Genomic DNA, 20,947 nt, shown 5'->3' on the forward strand with positions numbered 1-20,947 from the left:
GAAATGATGTTTGAAGGCAATAACTGCCTCTCCTCATGTATTACTACATCGCCATACTGAGGAAGTCCAAAAGTGACTGTCTTCAGTCTACAGTCAATCATCGCATGATGCCTGGCTAACCAATCCATGCCCAAGATAATATCATAATCTCTGAAGGGCATTTCAATTAAATCAGACAAAAAAGTGTGTCCTTGGATCACCAAAGGACAATCCCTATATAGCCTATTTACCCTGACCTCCTGGCCTAATGGACTAGTTACTAGCACATCATAGTCCATTGGTACACACTGAATAGCAGTAGAACACATCACACTAGCACTGACATATGAATGTGTGGAGCCAGGATCAAATAAAACATACACATCTTGGTAAAGGATGGAGAAAATACCAGCTACTACATCTAATGTTTCAGCTTCCTCCCTCTGACGCATAGTATACACTCTGACTGGTGCACCACTGGATACTGGCTGGTTAACAGTGCTCTGACTTCCAGGAGTGCTACCAGGACCCCTACCTCTGCCTCTACCTCTAGCAGCTGATGGTGACCCTCTAGGTGCAGAGACTTGGGCTGATCCTTCCGATGTAGCAAAAGATCCAGGCCGGCGGGGACTAGTGCAATCCTTCGCGAAATGTCCGCTCCCTCCACAGTTAAAACATGCACCAGTAGCTTTGAAAAAAAACCCCGCCATGAGTTTTCCCACAAGTTTCACACTGTCGTACTGATAGAGATCCTTGAGAAGCTTGTTGGGTCGGCTAACCAGACTGGGGTGGTCTTTGGCCAGAAAATCTGCCTCTGCCAGATTTACGAGAGCTAGATCTCCCAAACTGTTTCCTCTTGCCAGAACCACTTTGAGATGCTTCTCCAGTAGTCTTTTCAGCCTTCTCTTTCTCTTGTGAACCCTTCTTCACTGCCCCTTCTGATTCTATCCTTTCCAGTTCCAGGGCCTGTGAGATCAATTCAGCGAAATTCTGATGTCTGAAACCCACAACTTGCATCCTCAGACTTGGCCTTAGCCCGGACTCAAACCTCTTGCATCTGTCTCTGGGGATGGAGACTAACCTTCCAACATAATGGCTTAGCCTTGAGAAGTCTCTCTCATACTCTGCTATGGTTTGGTCCCCTTGCTTCAAACTCAGGAATTCTTGTAATTTCTTATCTACATAAGCATCAGGAACCCACTTCTGCCTGAATTCCCTCAGGAAGTCTGTCCATGTCAGCACAGGTGGCTCGATCAGGCTGTGGGGGATGGTCTTCCACCATCCATATGCATCCCCTTGAAGAAGAGATACTGAATACTCAAACTTCATCTCTTCCTGTAACACCCTCCCCGTAGCAACTCCGTACAGTCTACTGTTCCGGTGACCGGTGTCGGTCCGGACTGCTAAAACGTCCGGAAAAATATTTAAACTAAAGCGAGAAACCATAAATAACTCAAATATTGACAAGAAAAATTTAGTAAAAATTTTAGAAATAAAATGCAACTAAGTCAAACGAGCAGGTGCCCAAGCGATGGGTAACCAGAGGGAAGTTGCGGTTCTCGCAACGAGGAGCCCTATACCCGGGAAAAAATTCATAAAATAATTTTTGAGACTCCAGAGAAGGGTCATTGAGGTTCCTATGGCATTAGAATGCCAAGAAAATATTTAGAAAATTTTTTCAATCGGTACAGATAATTTTTACCCGTTAAGCCAAACGGAGGGCATTTTGGTCATTTCGCCTTCAGAGGTGATTTTTGGCCGACTTGTCCAGTTAAGTAAATAATTAATATGATATAAAATATGAATAAACATTACTAAAAATGAAATTGGAAATGAGTAGTGGATAAAAGAAAAGGAAAATGAAATAAAAAGCAATTTATGACATCTTGATGATGTCATTTAAAAGCCATAACCAATCACAATTAAGTAACCATTTGACTAATTAATAAAAGAGATAAATAAAGACCAAGGAAGACCAAAAACAAGCAGCCATCTTCTTCTTCAAAACGTGATCCTCTCCTCCATAACCCTCCATGGAAGTTTTCTTTAATTACTTCCATTTTCCCATGAATTTGCACTATAAAACCCTAAGTCCCTTCACTAAAAGCTTGTCTCTACCTCTTGGGAAGTGTTTGGCAACCTAGAAAGTGAAGGAAAGTGAAGTTTTAGCTTGGAAAATTCTGCCCTACAAGAGGTTAGTGCACATATATACTTAAAACTCTTTAATCCCATGCTAGAGACTTGAAACAAGTATGAATTTGTAACTTAAATGAATAAAAGTTATGTGTATGTCCACCATGATTTTTGGCAGCCCTAAATAAGGAACATGATTGAGTGTCTTGATGGACTTAGAGTGAACTAGAGAGTATGTTTAAAATATATATATATATATATATATATATATATATATATATATGTAAGGAATGAAAGTGATTAATTAAGGTAGTTGTGAAAATTTATAATGGAAATTAGGGTTTTGAGGTGTGAAACTTGGATTTAGCTTATGAAATTGTGAAAGAACATTATAAGGGTCAATTAGTGACCATTTTAGGTAAGTTGACCATAATTTGGACTGAAATGTAGCATGGAAAAGGGAATGAGTAGGCTGCCTTGTAAGTGCAGCAGGGTGACTGAAATTTCAGTCCACTTGGACTGCCATATCTTGGGCTGTGTTGGTCCAATTGGTGTTTGGCCAATTGGACATGAAACTAGGCTTATAATGGCACATTTTTTCTGAAGAAACCATGCCCAAAAGACCAAAGCAAGAGGATCAAAAATTGGCCCCAATCCGGATACCGCAATAAAGACTGCAGAAATGACCAAATGAACAGTAACTGTTCATTTGGCCATAACTCACTGTAGATATGGTCAATTGACCTAAAATTTTTACAGAAACAAGATATGATATAGGCAAACAACTTTTGTGAAGAATGTTACCCCAAATTATGCCATTAATCCATTCCAATTATTGGGCAAAGTTAAGTTATCAAACCTGCAACTTTGCAGATTTTCACTTGAGCAGTAATGTTTGGATGGCTATAACTCTCTCTAGAAAACTCGGATTTAGGCGATTCTTGAACCGATGAAAACCTAAGGTATGGTAGAACATTTCATAAGAAGAAAGTTAGATCAAATTATGAACTTAACTTGATCAAATTACTGACCAAAATTGGACCAAAAATCTGCCAGACCCAAAATCTCAGCATGAACAGTGCACGTGAACAGTAAAATTATTTTGGCCATAACTTGAGCTACAAAACTCCAAATGGAGGGATTCAAAAAAAGAAATTCAACTAGACAAAATAAGGAACAACTTTCATGTTTACCATTTCCTCAAATTCCCACTGTAACAGTGCTTAATGGAATAGTAAAGTTAAGCTTCAAAAACTGAAAATTTTGTTTCCCTTGGTTTAAGCCTAGAAATGGTAATGGTAATCACTTCCAACAAGTTTTAAATGAAAAATGTGGTATGTTTGAAGTGCCAAAGTCAATGTACCTACTTTCTATGCAAAAGTCAACTTTCTTGTTGACCAATGAAATGAATAGTGACACCAAAAGTTGAAATTCAAAGATTGAAGAATTTTAAAGTATCAAATGCCCTAGTATACCTAACAAGATTGGTTTGGATAGTTTGGCATGCCAATAGGGTATTGTTTTAGCAGTACCGCGAAAGGCTTTATGCCCGTATTCATGGCTTTTATGCCCGTATTCATGGCTTTTATGCCCGATTATGTGATATCATGGCTTTTTAGCCATACTGACTGCATACGTGGTAGACGTTCTGCGTCCCATGGTATGACGGCCCGAGGCACCGCGGTGTCCAGTGCCAATGACCTGTTATCCAGTCTAGTCGTCCAGTATAGGTTACTTGGGCATGGAAAAGTATAACTGTGATTGAACTGATCATTAAAGAAAATACGAAAATTAAGTATCAGGAATGATTACCAAAAATACAAAGAAGCTCAAGATCATGAAGAAAATAATTAACGAAATGCATGAAGAAGTTAATATCATAAAACATGAATAGCCCTGGACTAAACAATAAGTTAGTAATTATTCATTTATTATGAACACAATAGCAAGGAAATTATTATCTTTATTTGCATATTATATTTTCTTGTATTATTTGCACCACTAAGCTTTATGCTTAGCGCGTCGCTTTTGCAACGCGTAGGTACTGAAGATTTGGACAGAGGGCCCAGTAGACCACAGATTCGGTAAGGCAGTTCACAGTTCTGCATAGTGTCCGTGTCACCTCGTCACCTGCAGTGCATTGGTAGGACACTAGGTGTCATTTTGATATGTTGTAACTAAATTTTTATCTTCTCATATGTATTTGGATCTATGTAACATATTTTGATGTTCATGTAAATAATGAAAATTGTATTTGTGAATGGAAGAGTGAATGTCTATTTATGACTTGTACATGATTAACAAATGAGATGAATGATTGAGAAATGAATATGAATTGAAAAATATTGAGATTTTGATAAATGGAGTTGAGATGAATGAATAAGAATATAGGAAGTGTTTTTCACAGGTTCCGAAGAACGATTTTCTCCATTTTTAGCCAGTACCTTGCCGGATTTTCTATAAAATTTTCGGAACCTCAAATAAATTACAATTTCAATAAATGAATTATATTTCACAAGTTATTTTCAAAACTAAGAAATAAATGAAATAAGATAAAATCGGTGCTCTGGCACCGAGTGTGACACACTTCGCTCGGCTACACTGTAGTTGAGTGAGGGGTGTCACATTTAGTGGTATCAGAGCGCGGTTTAGGCGTTTCTGGACCTAGATAGATTGCATATCATGCATTGCATTTATAAGAGTCGAGGTGACACTAATGCAAATCTGTTTATCTTTCTTATTTTGAATAGGATATGGACCCTTCACCTCAGAGAGCAGTCGAGGAGGATGTGGAGAGTCATGCTTCACCTGCAGCAGCTGAGACTGGGGGTAGGGGAGAACCTACTCCGCTCAAGCGAGCACCTCGACCTCCACAGGCCATGTTCCAGCAAATGGCCGATTTCTTCAGACAAATGGCAGGGGTAATGCCAGCACCACCACCACCACCAGCTCCACAGCAGAAATCACATCTGGAAAAACTGAGGAAGTTTGGAGCAGTGGACTTCTATGGTAAGAGAGAAGATGATTCTGTTACAGCCGAGAATTGGTTGAACAGAACAGGCAGAGTTCTAAAACAACTCCACTGCACCCCAGAGCAAAATTTAGAGGCTGCCATATCTCTGTTGCAAGATGATGCCTATGAGTGGTGGGACACGGTATCCAGTGAGGTGCAGCCATAAGTTATAACTTGGGATTTCTTCCTCTCTGAATTCAAGAAGAAATATGTGGGTACTGTATACCTAGAAGAGAGAAGAAGGGAATTTATTAACCTAAGGCAGAGACAGCTGTCAGTGGCCGAATATGAGAAGGAATTCGTAAGATTGAGCCGCTATGGAAGGGAGATAGTCCCTAATGAAACTGAAAGGTGTAAGAGATTTGAAGAGGGACTAAATGACAACATAAAGATCATGATCACTGCCTTGGGGATCACAGACTTCACCAAGTTAGTGGAAGCTGTATTAAAAGTGGAGAAAGTGAGAATAAATGAACAAAATAGGAAAGATAGGCAGCGTAAGAGGGAATTTGGACCAGGACAGTCAATATACCAACTGATAGTAAGAAGTTTAAGGGTCCTAGTTCACAAGATCAGACACAGGGCCACAGAGGCCAGATGGGAATATCTATAGCTAGTTCCCCGGGCACAATAACAAGGGGATCAACCCCAGTGCCTGAATGTATGCATTGTGGTAGAAGACACAGAGGGGAGTGTCGATTGTTAACTGGAGAATGTTTCAAGTGTGGGGCTACGGATCATTTCATAAGAGATTGCCCTCAGAGGAGTGGTTCAATAGCTCCGGTACAAGTTGATAGACCTTTCCCTATAGTTCAAAGGGGTAAAAGATCGGGTAGAGCAGAAATGGCTGACATTTCACAGAAGATTGTTTCTGAGACAATTAAAAAGCCCGAAGTCAGGGTGGCACCACAAGTATATGCTATGGAAGCTCAGGAAGAGCCAAACCCAGAAACTGATGAGGCGATACAAGGAAGTGAAGAAACAAGAAGGTAGCAACTCCCCGATTACTTAAGTTAGGTAAATTTTGAGGACGAAATTTAAATTAGAGGGTAAGAGTTGTAACACCCTCCCCGTAGCAACTCCGTACAGTCTACTATTCCGGTGACCGGTGTCGGTCCGGACAGCTAGAACGTCCGGAAAAATATTTAAACTAAAGCGAGAAACCATAAATAACTCAAATATTGACAAGAAAAATTTAGTAAAAATTTTAGAAATAAAATGCAACTAAGTCAAACGAGCTGGTGCCCAAGCGATGGGTAACCAGAGGGAAGTTGCGGTTCTCGCAACGAGGAGCCCTAGACCCGGGAAAAAATTCATAAAATAATTTTTGGGACTTTAGAGAAGGGTCATTGAGGTTCCTATGGCATTAGAATGCCAAGAAAATATTTAGAAAAATTTTTCAATCGGTACAGACAATTTTGACCCGTTAAGCCAAACGGAGGGCATTTTGGTCATTTCGCCTTCAGAGGTGATTTTTGGCCGACTTGTCCAGTTAAGTAAATAATTGATATGATATAAAATATGAATAAACATTACTAAAAATGAAATTGGAAATGAGTAGTGGATAAAAGAAAAGGAAAATGAAATAAAAAGCAATTTATGACATCTTGATGATGTCATTTAAAAGCCATAACCAATCACAATTAACCATTTGACTAATTAATAAAAGAGATAAATAAAGACCAAGGAAGACCAAAAACAAGCAGCCATCTTCTTCTTCAAAACGTGATCCTCTCCTCCATAACCCTCCATGGAAGTTTTCTTTAATTACTTCCATTTTCCCATGAATTTGCACTATAAAACCCTAAGTCCCTTCACTAAAAGCTTGTCTCTACCTCTTGGGAAGTGTTTGGCAGCCTAGAAAGTGAAGGAAAGTGAAGTTTTAGCTTGGAAAATTCTGCCCTACAAGAGGTTAGTGCACATATATACTTAAAACTCTTTAATCCCATGCTAGAGACTTGAAACAAGTATGAATTTGTAACTTAAATGAATAAAAGTTATGTGTATCTCCACCATGATTTTTGGCAGCCCTAAAGAAGGAACATGATTGAGTGTCTTGATGGACTTAGAGTGAACTAGAGAGTATGTTTAAAATATATATATATATATATATATATATATATATATATATATATATATATATATATATATATATATATGTAAGGAATGAAAGTGATTAATTAAGATAGTTGTGAAAATTTATAATGGAAATTAGGGTTTTGAGGTGTGAAACTTGGATTTAGCTTATGAAATTGTGAAAGAACATTATAAGGGTCAATTAGTGACCATTTTAGGTAAGTTGACCATAATTTGGACTGAAATGTAGCATGGCAAAGGGAATGAGTAGGCTGCCTTGTAAGTGCAGCAGTGACTGAAATTTTATTCCACTTGGACTGCCATATCTTGGGCTGTGTTTGTCCAATTGGTGTTTGGCCAATTGGACATGAAACTAGGCTTATAATGGCACATTTTTGCTGAAGAAACCATGCCCAAAAGACCAAAGCAAGAGGACCAAAAATTGGCCCCAATCCGGATACCCTGCAACAGCACCTGCAGAAATGACCAAATGAACAGTTTCATTTGGCCATAACTCACTGTTGATATGGTCAATTGACCTAAAAGTTTTACAGAAACAAGATATGATATAGGCAAACAACTTTTGTGAAGAATGTTACCCCAAATTATGCCATTAATCCATTCCAATTATTGGGCAAAGTTAAGTTATCAAACCTGCAACTTTGCAGATTTTCACTTGAGCAGTAATGTTTGGATGGCTATAACTCTCTCTAGAAAACTCGGATTTAGGCGATTCTTGAACCGATGAAAACCTAAGGTATGGTAGAACATTTCATAAGAAGAAAGTTAGATCAAATTATGAACTTAACTTGATCAAATTACTGACCAAAATTGGACCAAAAATCTGCCAGACCCAAAATCTCAGCATGAACAGTGCACGTGAACAGTAAAATTATTTTGGCCATAACTTGAGCTACAAAACTCCAAATGGAGGGATTCAAAAAAAGAAATTCAACTAGACAAAATAAGGAACAACTTTCATGTTTACCATTTCCTCAAATTCCCACTATGTGATGCTTAATGGAATAGTAAAGTTAAGCTTCAAAAACTGAAAATTTTGTTTCCCTTGGTTTAAGCCTAGAAATGGTAATGGTAATCACTTCCAACAAGTTTTAAATGAAAAATGTGGTATGTTTGAAGTGCCAAAGTCAATGTACCTACTTTCTATGCAAAAGTCAACTTTCTTGTTGACCAATGAAATGAATAGTGACACCAAAAGTTGAAATTCAAAGATTGAAGAATTTTAAAGTATCAAATGCCCTAGTATACCTAACAAGATTGGTTTGGATAGTTTGGCATGCCAATAGGGTATTGTTTTAGCAGTACTGCGAAAGGCTTTATGCCCGTATTCATGGCTTTTATGCCCGTATTCATGGCTTTTATGCCCGATTATGTGATATCATGGCTTTTTAGCCATATTGACTGCATACGTGGTAGACGTTCTGTGTCCCATGGTATGACGGCCCGAGGCACCGCGGTGTCCAGTGCCAACGACCCGTTATCGATCCGATCGTCCAAAGATAGGTTACTTGGGCATGGAAAAGTATAACTGTGATTGAACTGATCATTAAAGAAAATACGAAAATTAAGTATCAGGAATGATTACCAAAAATACAAAGAAGCTCAAGATCATGAAGAAAATAATTAACGAAATGCATGAAGAAGTTAATATCATAAAGCATGAATAGCCCTCAACTAAACAATAAGTTAGTAATTATTCATTTATTATGAACACAATAGCAAGGAAATTATTATCTTTATTTGCATATTATATTTTCTTGTATTATTGGCACCACTAAGCTTTATGCTTAGCGCATCGCTTTTGCAACGCGTAGGTACTGAAGATTTGGACAGAGGGCCCCATAGACCACAGATTCGGTAAGGCAGTTCACAGTTCTGCATAGTGTTCGTGTCACCTCGTCACCTGCAGTGCATTGGTAGGACACTAGGTATCATTTTGATATGTTGTAACTAAATTTTTATCTTCTCATATGTATTTGGATCTATGTAACATATTTTGATGTTCATGTAATTAATGAAAATTGTATTTGTGAATGGAAGAGTGAATGTCTATTTATGACTTGTACATGATTAACAAATGAGATGAATGATTGAGAAATGAATGTGAACTGAAAAATATTGAGATTTTGATAAATGGAGTTGAGATGAATGAATAAGAATATAGGAAGTGTTTTTCACAGGTTCCGAAGAACGGTTTTCTCCATTTTTAGCCGGTTCCTTGCCGGATTTTCTATAAAATTTTCGGAACCTCAAATAAATTACAATTTCAATAAATGAATTATATTTCACAAGTTATTTTCAAAACTAAGAAATAAATGAAATAAGATAAAATCGGTGCTCCGGCACCGAGTGTGACACACTTCGCTCGGATACACTGTAGTCGGGTGAGGGGTGTCACACTTCCGTACACTGCAGTTTTCTGTAAACTCATTCCATTCTTTCCAACCACTATTCTGCCTCCAGTGGATCCACAGTGCCTTTAAACTCGGTGGCCCCAAATTTCATCAACTTTTCATATTGCCGAGCTGAGGCCTATGGTTGTGCTACAGGTACCGGTATTTGAGCTTGGGGTGGCACATTTCCCGCCATTTGCTGGAAGAACGCAGCCATCTGCTGTACAAATTAAGGTGGAATCATGGTGCCGAGCGTAAGCCGGAGTGGTGACCCACTCACGCTCGAGTGTCGGGCTTCCCCTTGAACCACAGCCTCAACAGATTGTTCTTCGGAATGATCTCCTCCTTCCATTCCGTTTTCTCAAATTTTCTACTTCCTGAGATCAAACACAAGGAGGTTGACCTCCGTTAGTGCATATTCATGATGTAAATATGTCATATGTATCAATTAAAGACACTTGAGCAGTTGTACTTATCAATAAAATATTCATACACATAGTCAAAATTTATTGAAAAACCATACTCTGATACCACTAAAACATGTCACACCTTACCCCTCCGTAAGGCATAACATGATATCGTAGAATACTTAATGAACTACCGAACTTCACCTACCGATAACTCATTAAGTACCCTACAAGGGATTTTAAAACGATTTTCTTACATTTTGGAAGTGGTGAGCATTTTAGTGAGAATTAAAAACCATTTATTCAAAGCTTAAAGACTAGTAAAAATTTTTGTCCATTTAAATTTTGCCACGAATTTTATAAAAATTTTGTTCCGTTTGAAATTGGAGAAAACAGTTCTTCAAATACCTAAAAAAAAACACTTCCAAAAATATTTCACAACTCCCAACCTTCAATAACTCAATCATCCCAATTCAATGCACTTCAAAATAATTTCACAATACAAATCAAGATTTCTCATCTCAAAATATTTAATATCTCCATTCACAAAGCATAAAGCAGAAAATTCATATGTACAAATATTAAATTTACAGAAGAGAATCCAAAATAATATTATTACAATTTATTTACAACTGCTCAACTTATATTGATACATACAATATTTCTATATTTACATCAAAATTATCTACAAGGGTATAAAATAATACCCGTACAAAATGGTCAGAGTAGTCCTCGATTAAACAGTAGCTCACTCTGCTGCTTTCTCCTTGCTCTTATCTGCGACAGCAAAATAAGCTATCGCCGAGTATAAAAATACTCAGTGGTGCACAATAAAAATTTAAAATGCAATAAATAAATCATTCATTGCCAAACACAATTTAAATGTTCTCAATCACATTTCACAAATATTAAAGTTCATAATAACATCATTTGGTCAAATAATCTATTAAACATAGTTTGGTCAAATAATTTCATAAACACAGTGTTGCCAAAGTCATACACAACTTAAGCCATGACACAATTTCCGATCAATGCCGTGTTGTACACCACGACAAAGCAATCTCAACCCCATTAATCGAAATCAATGAGGGAGGTGGCTAGCTAGCTAATGAGTACTCATCCGATCTACAACCTCACTGGCAAACCAGAGAGGGAGGAAAATAAACGATCTCAACCCCATAAATGGAGAAGGAATAATGTGATACTGTCAGGCTAAGTGTGAACATAAAATTAATTCAAAACAATTTATGCAAACAATTTATGAGAAATCTGATCACTTTTCAAAGTCACATTTACGATTATAAAATGGCAACACAATACATAATTAATCAAAGAAGTCAAATTTTTGAGATTTAAAATATTTAAATAATTATTATTGTGCACAAACCTGACTGGAGTCGCCTTTAAGCCTTGACTCAGTCTCTTTGAGTTTCCAAGTCTTTTTCAGCTGAAACACACAATTTCACAGTGCTTCAGTACCATAACTTAGCATAAATCCAAAAATAAATTTCACTTTATTTTTACCTAGCTTTAATGTACTAATTTCGACGTTCTCGAAGTTTTTGTGTTTCGGGTTACTATTCATTACACTATTCAAGTCAAATTGTTGACTTTTTAAGGCTTAATAGGTATGAGAACTCCAACTTCACCCACATACCACATTTTGGTCACCAAACTTGTTGGTTTTGGTCATTTTCTCAAAGCTTAAGTCCTTTTTGCAAAATTGTCAAATTTTAGTTTTGGTGCTCTTAGTTACACTATTCCATTGGTCAATCTACTGTTAGAATTTGGCAAACCTTCCTTCATAGAAAATGTTCCTTATTGTCTTAAGTGTATTCTCATTTTTGGATCACCCCAATTGGAGTTTTGTAGCTCAAGTTATAGCTAAAATACAATTACTGTTTACGTGCACTGTTCATACTGCTATTTTGGTTCTGGCTGATTTTTGATCCAACTTCGTTTAGTAATTTGATCAAGTTAAGTCCATAATTTGGTCTAATTTCCTTCATACGAAATGTTCTACTATGTCTTAGGTTTCCATCGGTTCAAGAATCACCTAAATCGGAGTTTTCTAAAGAGAGTTATAACCATTGGAACTTTACTGTTCAAATAGAAATCTGTAGTTTTGCAGGTTCAGTAGCTCAACTTTGCCCAATAATTTGATTAGGTTAATGGCCTAATTTGGGTTGGTGTTCTCCATAAAAGTTTTAGATATATATGTGATCTAACTACTGGTAAAATTTCAGGTCAATTTGACCTGCCTAGCTCGAGTTATGACCAAATGAATATATACTGTTCATTTGGTTAGTTTGTACAGTGGCAGCCTGCTCTCATTCCACTTTGGTCAATTGGTTCACTAAGTTTTAGTCAGTTTTTGGCCATAGTTCCTCAATGAAAATTGTGGCATTTTATGTCTATTTTCATCTCCAATTGATGGCATATCAATTGGACTTGTAAAATTTCTGTTTTGGTCCTTCAAAGTTGGCTTAGTCATTCTGCATTCACCCTCCGAATTTGGCTTCCATTCTAACAATTCCCACACATCTCCTTTGGTCATTATTGACCATTTTTCAGTTCACAATTGGTCAAAGTCATCATTTATGCATTTCTCCAAATTTTGGTTCACAAACCCTATCATTCAAACCTTAACTCATCCATCTCATGCATTTAATCACAATTAGTGCACTTAACCTTAACCATTCAACTAATCAAAGCTTTTAAACTCATTCAAACTCATTAAATTCATGCAATTCATACTCCCTTCAACAGGTCAAAATTTCAGTTTGGTCCCTCACAATCTTTTTCTTTTAATTTTAAGTTAATATCTAAGTTACTTGAGCTAAACACATAAATAAGAAACTAAAATTTTCAAAGTAAATTGCTTACCTCCACTTGAATTTCAATTCTTCAATTTCACTCCCTTATTCCCTTTCTTTCCTTCTTCTAAAGCTTCCTCAAGTTGAACTAACAAGTTGTTTATGGTTTATTTTGAGGTCAAAGTGGATTGAAGTAGTTGGAAGAAAGCTTAACTCAAGCTTTAATGGAGTTCTTCAATGGAGAGGTGAGAGAAAGGTGGGCGGCACAATAGGAAAAAGAAGACCAAAATTGATTTTTTTCATTTCTTTTCTTTATTTATTTTAGTTGATGGAAGACCACAAAATCCCATTTAATAAATAATTTAATTAATTCTTTTGTGACATCATGCATGAGGTCATGCATGATATCATCACCCTTTTTACTTTTTCATTTTCCTCTTTTTTTTTTCTATTAGTTCTTTAATTTAATTCTCGATTCCGAAATTTTCTTTTCTCTGATTTTATTTAACAGTTAGGTCAGGAGTCAGCTCTCGGGGTCAATTGACCAAATTGCCCCTCGCTGGTTCTTCCCGGTTTACAAATAATTCCATATTTCTTCCGGCTCCTTGACCTAATAATTTGACTGGCTTAACAGTTCTTTTTCATGATTTTCTCTTTTCCACTATGTTTATAATGGTCCTAAGGACCACAGCGTAACATTTTACGGTTCGAAATTTGAGTTTAAAACGACTTCGCAGTTGTTCCCGAGGAGGTCACCCATCGTTGTGGCTCTCGGCTCGTTTAACTTCTTATGTTCTGTTTTTCTTATTTATACTTAACTAATTGAACATTATTAATTATTTGTGTTTATGGCTTCTCTAGTTGTCTTAAGTATGGTTCTAATCCCCTTAATTGTCCGGACCGACACCGGCCACCGGAACAGTGAAATCTACCAGGCTATGCAAACGGGGGTGTTACAATTCTCCCCCCCTTAAAATAAATTTCGTCTCGAAATTTTACCTGGTATCATTCTCAGAACAGCTGTGGGTGTTGTCTCCTCATGTGGTCCTCTCGTTCCCAAGTAGCTTCTTGGCCCGAATGATGGTTCCACAGCACTTTTACTAATGGTATCTGTTTGTTTCGTAGCTGCTTCACCTCATAAGCCAGAATCTTTATGGGTTCTTCTTCATATGTGAGGTCTGGATTCACTTCAATTTCTTCTACTGGTAATACATGAGATGGGTCTGATCGATACCTCCTCAACATAGACACATGGAAGATGTTATGTATCTTCTCCAACTCTGGAGGTAGTGCCAAACGATAAGCCAATGGACCCACTCTTTCCAATACCTCATATGGCCCGATAAAATGAGGACTTAGTTTCCCCTTTCTGCCGAATCTCATAATCCTCTTCCAAGGAGAAACCTTGAGGAAAACTTTCTCACCCACTGCATACTCAATATCCCTTCTTTTCAAATCAATATAGGACTTCTGATGGTCTGATGCAGCTTTAAGTCGATCTCTGATCACCCTGATTTTCTCTTTAGTCTGTTGAACAATTTCGGGTCCAATCATTTTTCTTTCACCCACGTCATCCCAACACAACGGGGTGGAATGCAGTACTGAAGTTTAATCTAGTTCCTAGGGCTCTCTGAAGACTACCCCAGAATCTAGAAGTGAACCTAGGATCTCTGTCTGATACAATGGATACTGGCACTCCATGCAGTCTCACAATCTCATCAATGTACAACCTGGCCATTCTGTCCAAACTATAGTCCATTCGGACTGGCAGAAAATGAGCAGACTTAGTCAGTCTGTCGACAATGACCCATACTGCATCATGACTCTTCTGTGTCCGCGGAAGTCCCATTACAAAATCCATCTTTATTCTTTCCCATTTCCATTCTGGCACTGGTAGTGGATGTAACAACCCAGTTGGTACTTGATGCTCTGCCTTTACTTGCTGACAAATCAGGCATTTGGATACAAACTCTGCCACATCTCTCTTCATACCCATCCACCAGTAATGCTCCTTTAGCCCTCTATACATTTTTGTACCACTAGGGTGCATGGCAAAAGGAGACTCATGTGCTTCCTTTAAAATGATCTACCTCAAATCAACATCATTAGGAACACATATTCTACCCTGGTGTAGCAATAGACTATCATCTCTGATTGAGAACTCGGGTTTCTTACCCTGTCTGACTTCTTCCAACAGCTTCTGATACTTTTCATCATTCTGAGCAGCCATTCTGATCTGATCAATTAACACTGGCTGTACATGCCATGCAACTGCTGTCGGCCCCTCATCATTAATCTCTAGACTGGCATGTAATGATCTCAACTCAAGTACTAAAGACAAAAGAGTAACCTGTAGACTTGCCATAGTCTTGTGACTTAGGGCGTCAGCCACAACATTAGCTTTTCCTGGCTGATAGTCTATCAGACAATCATAGTCTTTTATCAACTCTAACCATCTCCTCTGTCTCAAATTCAACTCTTTTTGGGTGCCCAAATACTTCAAACTCTTATGATCTGTGTAGATGTAGCACTTCTCCCCATACAAATAATGTCTCCAGATCTTAAGAGCAGACACGATAGCTGCAAGCTCCAAATCATGTGTCGGATAATTCCTCTCATGCCGTTTTAGCTGGCGTGATGCATAGGCAATGACATTTCGCTCTTGCATCAACACACAACCTAACCCGTTGTGAGAAGCATCGCTGTAAACTGTATATTCTTTACCCCGGTGTGGGTAAAGTCAGGACTGGAGCCTCTGTCAAACATCTTTTCAATTCATCAAAACTTTGCTGGCATTTGTCCGTCCACTGAAATTTCACATCCTTTTTAAGTAGCTTGGTCAATGGAGATGCCAACATGGAGAATCCCTTCACAAATCGACGGTAGTATCCAGCTAACCTAACTGAATCTACGTGACATTTCTGGGTGGCTTCCAATTAAGGACAGCTTCAATCTTGCTAGGATCTACCTTAATACCCTCTGCTGATACTATGTGCCCCAAAAAGGATATCTCCTTCAGCCAAAATTCACATTTCGATAATTTGGCATATAGCTGTTTCTCCCTCAAAGTTTGTAGTACAATCCGCAGATGTCTATCATGCTCTTCTGCATTCCTCGAATAGACCAATATATCATCGATAAATACCACAACAAATTGGTTGAGGTATGGTCTGAAGATAGTGTTCATCAGATCCATAAAAGCAGCCAGAGCATTAGTTAACCCGAATGGCATGACCAAGAACTCATAATGGCCATAGCGGGTTCTGAAGGCAGTTTTAGAAATACTCTACTCTTGTACTTTCAGCTGATAATAGCCTGACCTCAGGTCAATTTTGGAGAACACAGCTGCACCCCTTAACTGATCAAATAAGTCATCGATGAGGGGCAATGGGTATTTGTTCTTTATTGTCACCTTATTCAACTGCTGATAGTCAATGCATAACCAGAGAGTGCCATCTTTCTTCTTTACAAACAATACTGGCGCTCCCCAAGGTGACACACTAGGGCGGATAAAGCCCTTATCAAGGAGCTCTTGCAACTGTACTTTCAATTCTTTTAGTTCTGCAGGTGCCATTCTGTATGGTGTTATGGAGATTGGGTCCACACCAGGCATAACATCAATTTCAAACTGCACTTCTCTTTCTGGAGGTAATCCTGGCAATTCTTCAGGAAATACATCCGGAAAGTCACATTTAGTAGGAATGTCCTCGATCTTTGGACTCCCCACTTGGGTGTCTATCACATGTGCCTAGTTCGCGTCAGACCCTTTTCTAATCATTTTTCTAGCCAGTGCAGCTGAAATGCTGTTTGAAGGCAATAACTGGCTCTCCTCAGGTATTTCTACATCGCTGCATCGAGGAAGTCCAAAAGTGACTGCTTCTACCATACCAATCATCGCATGATGCCTGGCTAACCAATCCATGCCCAAGATAATATTATAATCTCTGAAGGGCATTTCAATTAAATCAGATAAAAAAGTGTGTCCTTGGATCACCAAAGGACAATCCCTATATAGCCTCTTTACCACGATCTCACGGCCTAATGGACTAGTTACTAGCACATCATAGTCCATTGGTACACACCGAATAGCGAGAGAACACATCACACTAGCACTGACATATGAATGTGTGGAGCCAGGATCAAATAACACATACACATCTTGGTCAAGGATGGAGAAAATACCAGCTACTACATCTGATGTTTCGGCTTCCTCCCTCTGACGCATAGTATACACTCGACTAGTGCGCCATCGATACCGGGCCGGTTAACGTGCTCGACTTCCAGGAGTGCTACCAGACCCCTACCTGCCTCTACCTCTAGCGGTGATGGTGACCCTCTAGGTGCAGAGAGACTTGGGCCGATCCTTCCGATGTAGCAAAAGATCCAGCCGGGCGCGACTAGTGCAATCCTTCACGAAATGTCCGCTCCTCCACGCTTAAAACATGCGCCAGAGCTTTGAAACAAACCCCGCCATGAGTTTTCCCACAAGTTTCACATCGCTGCATCGATAGAGATCCTTGAGAAGCTTGTTGGCCTACCACTGCATCGGGTGGTCTTTGGCCGTAAAATCGCCTCGCTGCATTTACGGGAGCTAGATCTCCCAAACTGTTTCCTCTTGCCAGAACCACTTTGAGATGCTTGTCCAATAGTCTTTTCAGCCTTCTCTTTCTCTTGTGAACCCTTCTTCACTGCCCCTTCTGATTCTATCCTTTCCAGTTCCAGGGCCTGTGAGATCAATTCAAATAAATTCGATGTCCAAACCCACAACTTGCATCCTCAGACTTGGCCTTAGCCCGGACTCAAACCTCTTGCATCTGTCTCTGGGGATGGAGACTAAGCTTCCAGCATAGTGGCTTAGCCTTGAGAAGTCTCTCTCATACTCTGCTATGGTTCGGTCCCCTTGCTTCAAACTCGGGAATTCTTGTAATTTCTTATCTACATAAGCATCAGGAACCCACTTCTGCCTGAATTCCCTCAGGAAGTCTGTCCATGTCAGCACAGGTGGCTTGACCAGGCTGTGGGGGATGGTCTTCCACCATCCATATGAATCCCCTTGAAGAAGAGTTACTGAATACTCAAACTTCATCTCTTCCATACACTGCAGTTTTCTGTAAACTCGTTCCATTCTTTCCAACCACTGTTCTGCCTCCAGTGGATCCACAGTGCCTTTAAACTCGGTGGCCCCAAATTTCATCAACTTTTCATATTGCCGAGCTGAGGGCTATGGTTGTGCTACAGGTACTGCTATTTGAGCTTGGGGTGGCACATTTCCCACCATTTGCTGGAAGAATGCAGCCATCTCTTGTACAAATTAAGCAGGGAACTGCGGTGCGAGCGTGTCGGAGTGGTCGACCCACTCACGTTATGGAGTCTCAGCTTCCTTGAACCACAGCCTCAACAGATTGTTCTTCGGAATGATCTCCTCCTTCCATTCCGTTTTCTCAAATTTTCTACTTCCTGAGATCAAACACAAGGAGGTTGACCTCCGTTAGTGCATATTCATGATGTAAATATGTCATAAGTATCAATTAAAGACACTTGAGCAGTTGTACTTATCAATAAAATATTCATACAAATAGTCAAAATTTATTGAAAAACCATGCTCTGATACCACTAAAACATGTCACACCTTACCCCTCCGTAAGGCATAACATGATCCCATAGAATACTTAATGAACTACCAAACTTCACCTACCGATAACTCATTAAGTACCCTACAAGGGATTTTAAAACGATTTTCTTACATTTTGGAAGTGGTGAGCATTTTAGTGAGAATTAAAAACCATTTATTCAAAGCTTAAAGACTAGTAAAAATTTTTGTCCATTTAAATTTTGCCACAAATTTTATAAAAATTTTGACAGAGTTCCGTTTGAAACTGGAGAAAACAGTTCTTCAAATACCTAAAAAAAAACACTTCCAAAAATATTTCACAACTCCCAACCTTCAATAACTCAATCATCCCAATTCAATGCACTTCAAAATAATTTCACAATACAAATCAAGATTTCTCATCTCAAAATATTTAATATCTCCATTCACAAAGCATAAAGCAGAAAATTCATATGTACAAATATTAAATTTATAGAAGAGAATCCAAAATAATATTATTGCAATTTATTTACAACTGCTCAACTTATATTGATACATACAACATTTCTATATTTACATCAAAATTATCTACAAGGGTATAAAATAATATCCGTACAAAATGGTCAGAGTAGTCCTCGATTAAACAGCAGCTCACTCTGCTGCTTTCTCCTTGCTCTTATCTGCGACAGCAAAATAAGCTATCGCTGAGTATAAAAAAGCTCTGTAGTGCACAATAAAAATTTAAAATGCAATAAATAAATCATTCATTGCCAAACACAATTTAAATGTTTCTCAATCACATTTCACAAATATTAAAGTTTATAATAACATCATTTGGTCAAATAATCTATTAAACACAGTTTAGTCAAACAATTTCATAAACATAGTGTTGCCAAAGTCATACACAACTTAAGCCATGACACAAAATTTCCGATCAATGCCGTGTTGTACACCACGACAAAGCAATCTCAACCCCATTAATCGAAATCAATGAGGGAGGTGGCTAGCTAGCTAATGAGTACTCATCCGATCTACAACCTCAACTGGCAAGCCAGAGAGGGAGGAAAATAAATGATCTCAACCCCATAAATGGAGGAGGAATAATGTGATACTGTCAGGCTAAGTGTGAACATAAAATTAATTCAAAACAATTTATGCAAAAAATTTATGAGAAATCTGATCACTTTCCAAAGTCACATTTACGATTATAAAATGGCAACACAATACATAATTAATCAAAGAAGTCAAATTTTTGAGATTTAAAATATTTAAACAATTATTATTGTGCACAAACCTAACTGGAGTCGCCTTTAAGCCTTGACTCAGTCTCTTTGAGTTTCCAAGTCTTTTTCAGCTGAAACACACAGTTTCATAGTGTTTCAGGACCATAACTTGGCATAAATCCAAAAATAAATTTCACTTCATTTTTACCTAGCTTTAATGTACTAATTTCGACGTTCTCGAAGTTTTTGTGTTTCGGGTTGCTATTTATTACACTATTCAAGTTAAATTGTTGACTTTTTAAGGCTTAATAGGTATGGGAACTCCAACTTCACCCACATACCACATTTTGGTCACCAAACTTGTTGGTTTTGGTCATTTTCTCAAAGCTTAAGTCCTTTTTGCAAAATTGTCAAATTTTAGTTTTGGTGCTCTTAGTTGCACTATTCCATTGGTCAATCTACTGTTAGAATTTGGCAAACCTTCCTTCATAGAAAATGTTCCTTATTGTCTTAAGTGTATTCTCATTTTTGGATCACCGCAATTGGAGTTTTGTAGCTCAAGTTATAGCCAAAATACAATTACTGTTCACGTGCACTGTTCATACTACTATTTTGGTTCTGGCAGATTTTTGATCCAATTTCGTTCAGTAATTTGATCAAGTTAAGTCCATAAATTGGTCTAATTTCCTTCACAAGAAATGTTCTACTATGTCTTAGGTTTCCATCGGTTCAAGAGTCACCTAAATCGGAGTTTTCTAGAGAGAGTTATAACCATTGGAACTTTACTGTTCAAATGGAAATGTGCAGTTTTGCAGGTTTAGTAGCTCAACTTTGCCCAATAATTTGATTAGGTTAATGGCCTAATTTGGGTTAGTGTTCTTCATGAAAGTTTTAGATCTATATGTAATCTAACTACTGGTAAAATTTCAGGTCAATTTGATCTGCCTAGCTCGAGTTATGACCAAATGAACAAATACTGTTCATTTGGTCAGTTTGTACAGTGGCAGCCTGCTCTCTTTTCACTTTGGTCAATTGGTTCACTAAGTTTTAGTCAGTTTTTGGCCATGGTTCCTTAATGAAAATTGTGGCATTTTATGTCTATTTTCATCTCCAATTGATGGCATATCAATTGGACTTGTAAAATTTCCGTTTTGGTCCTTCAAAGTTGGCTTGGTCATGCTGCCAGCAGCATGACCATTCACCCTCCGAATTTAGCTTCCATTCTAACAATTCCCACACATCTCCTTTGGTCATTATTGACCATTTTTCAGTTCACAATTGGTCAAAGTCATCATT

The sequence above is a fragment of the Hevea brasiliensis genome, chromosome 14 (assembly GCF_030052815.1).
Source record: "Hevea brasiliensis isolate MT/VB/25A 57/8 chromosome 14, ASM3005281v1, whole genome shotgun sequence".
NCBI lineage: Eukaryota > Viridiplantae > Streptophyta > Magnoliopsida > Malpighiales > Euphorbiaceae > Hevea > Hevea brasiliensis.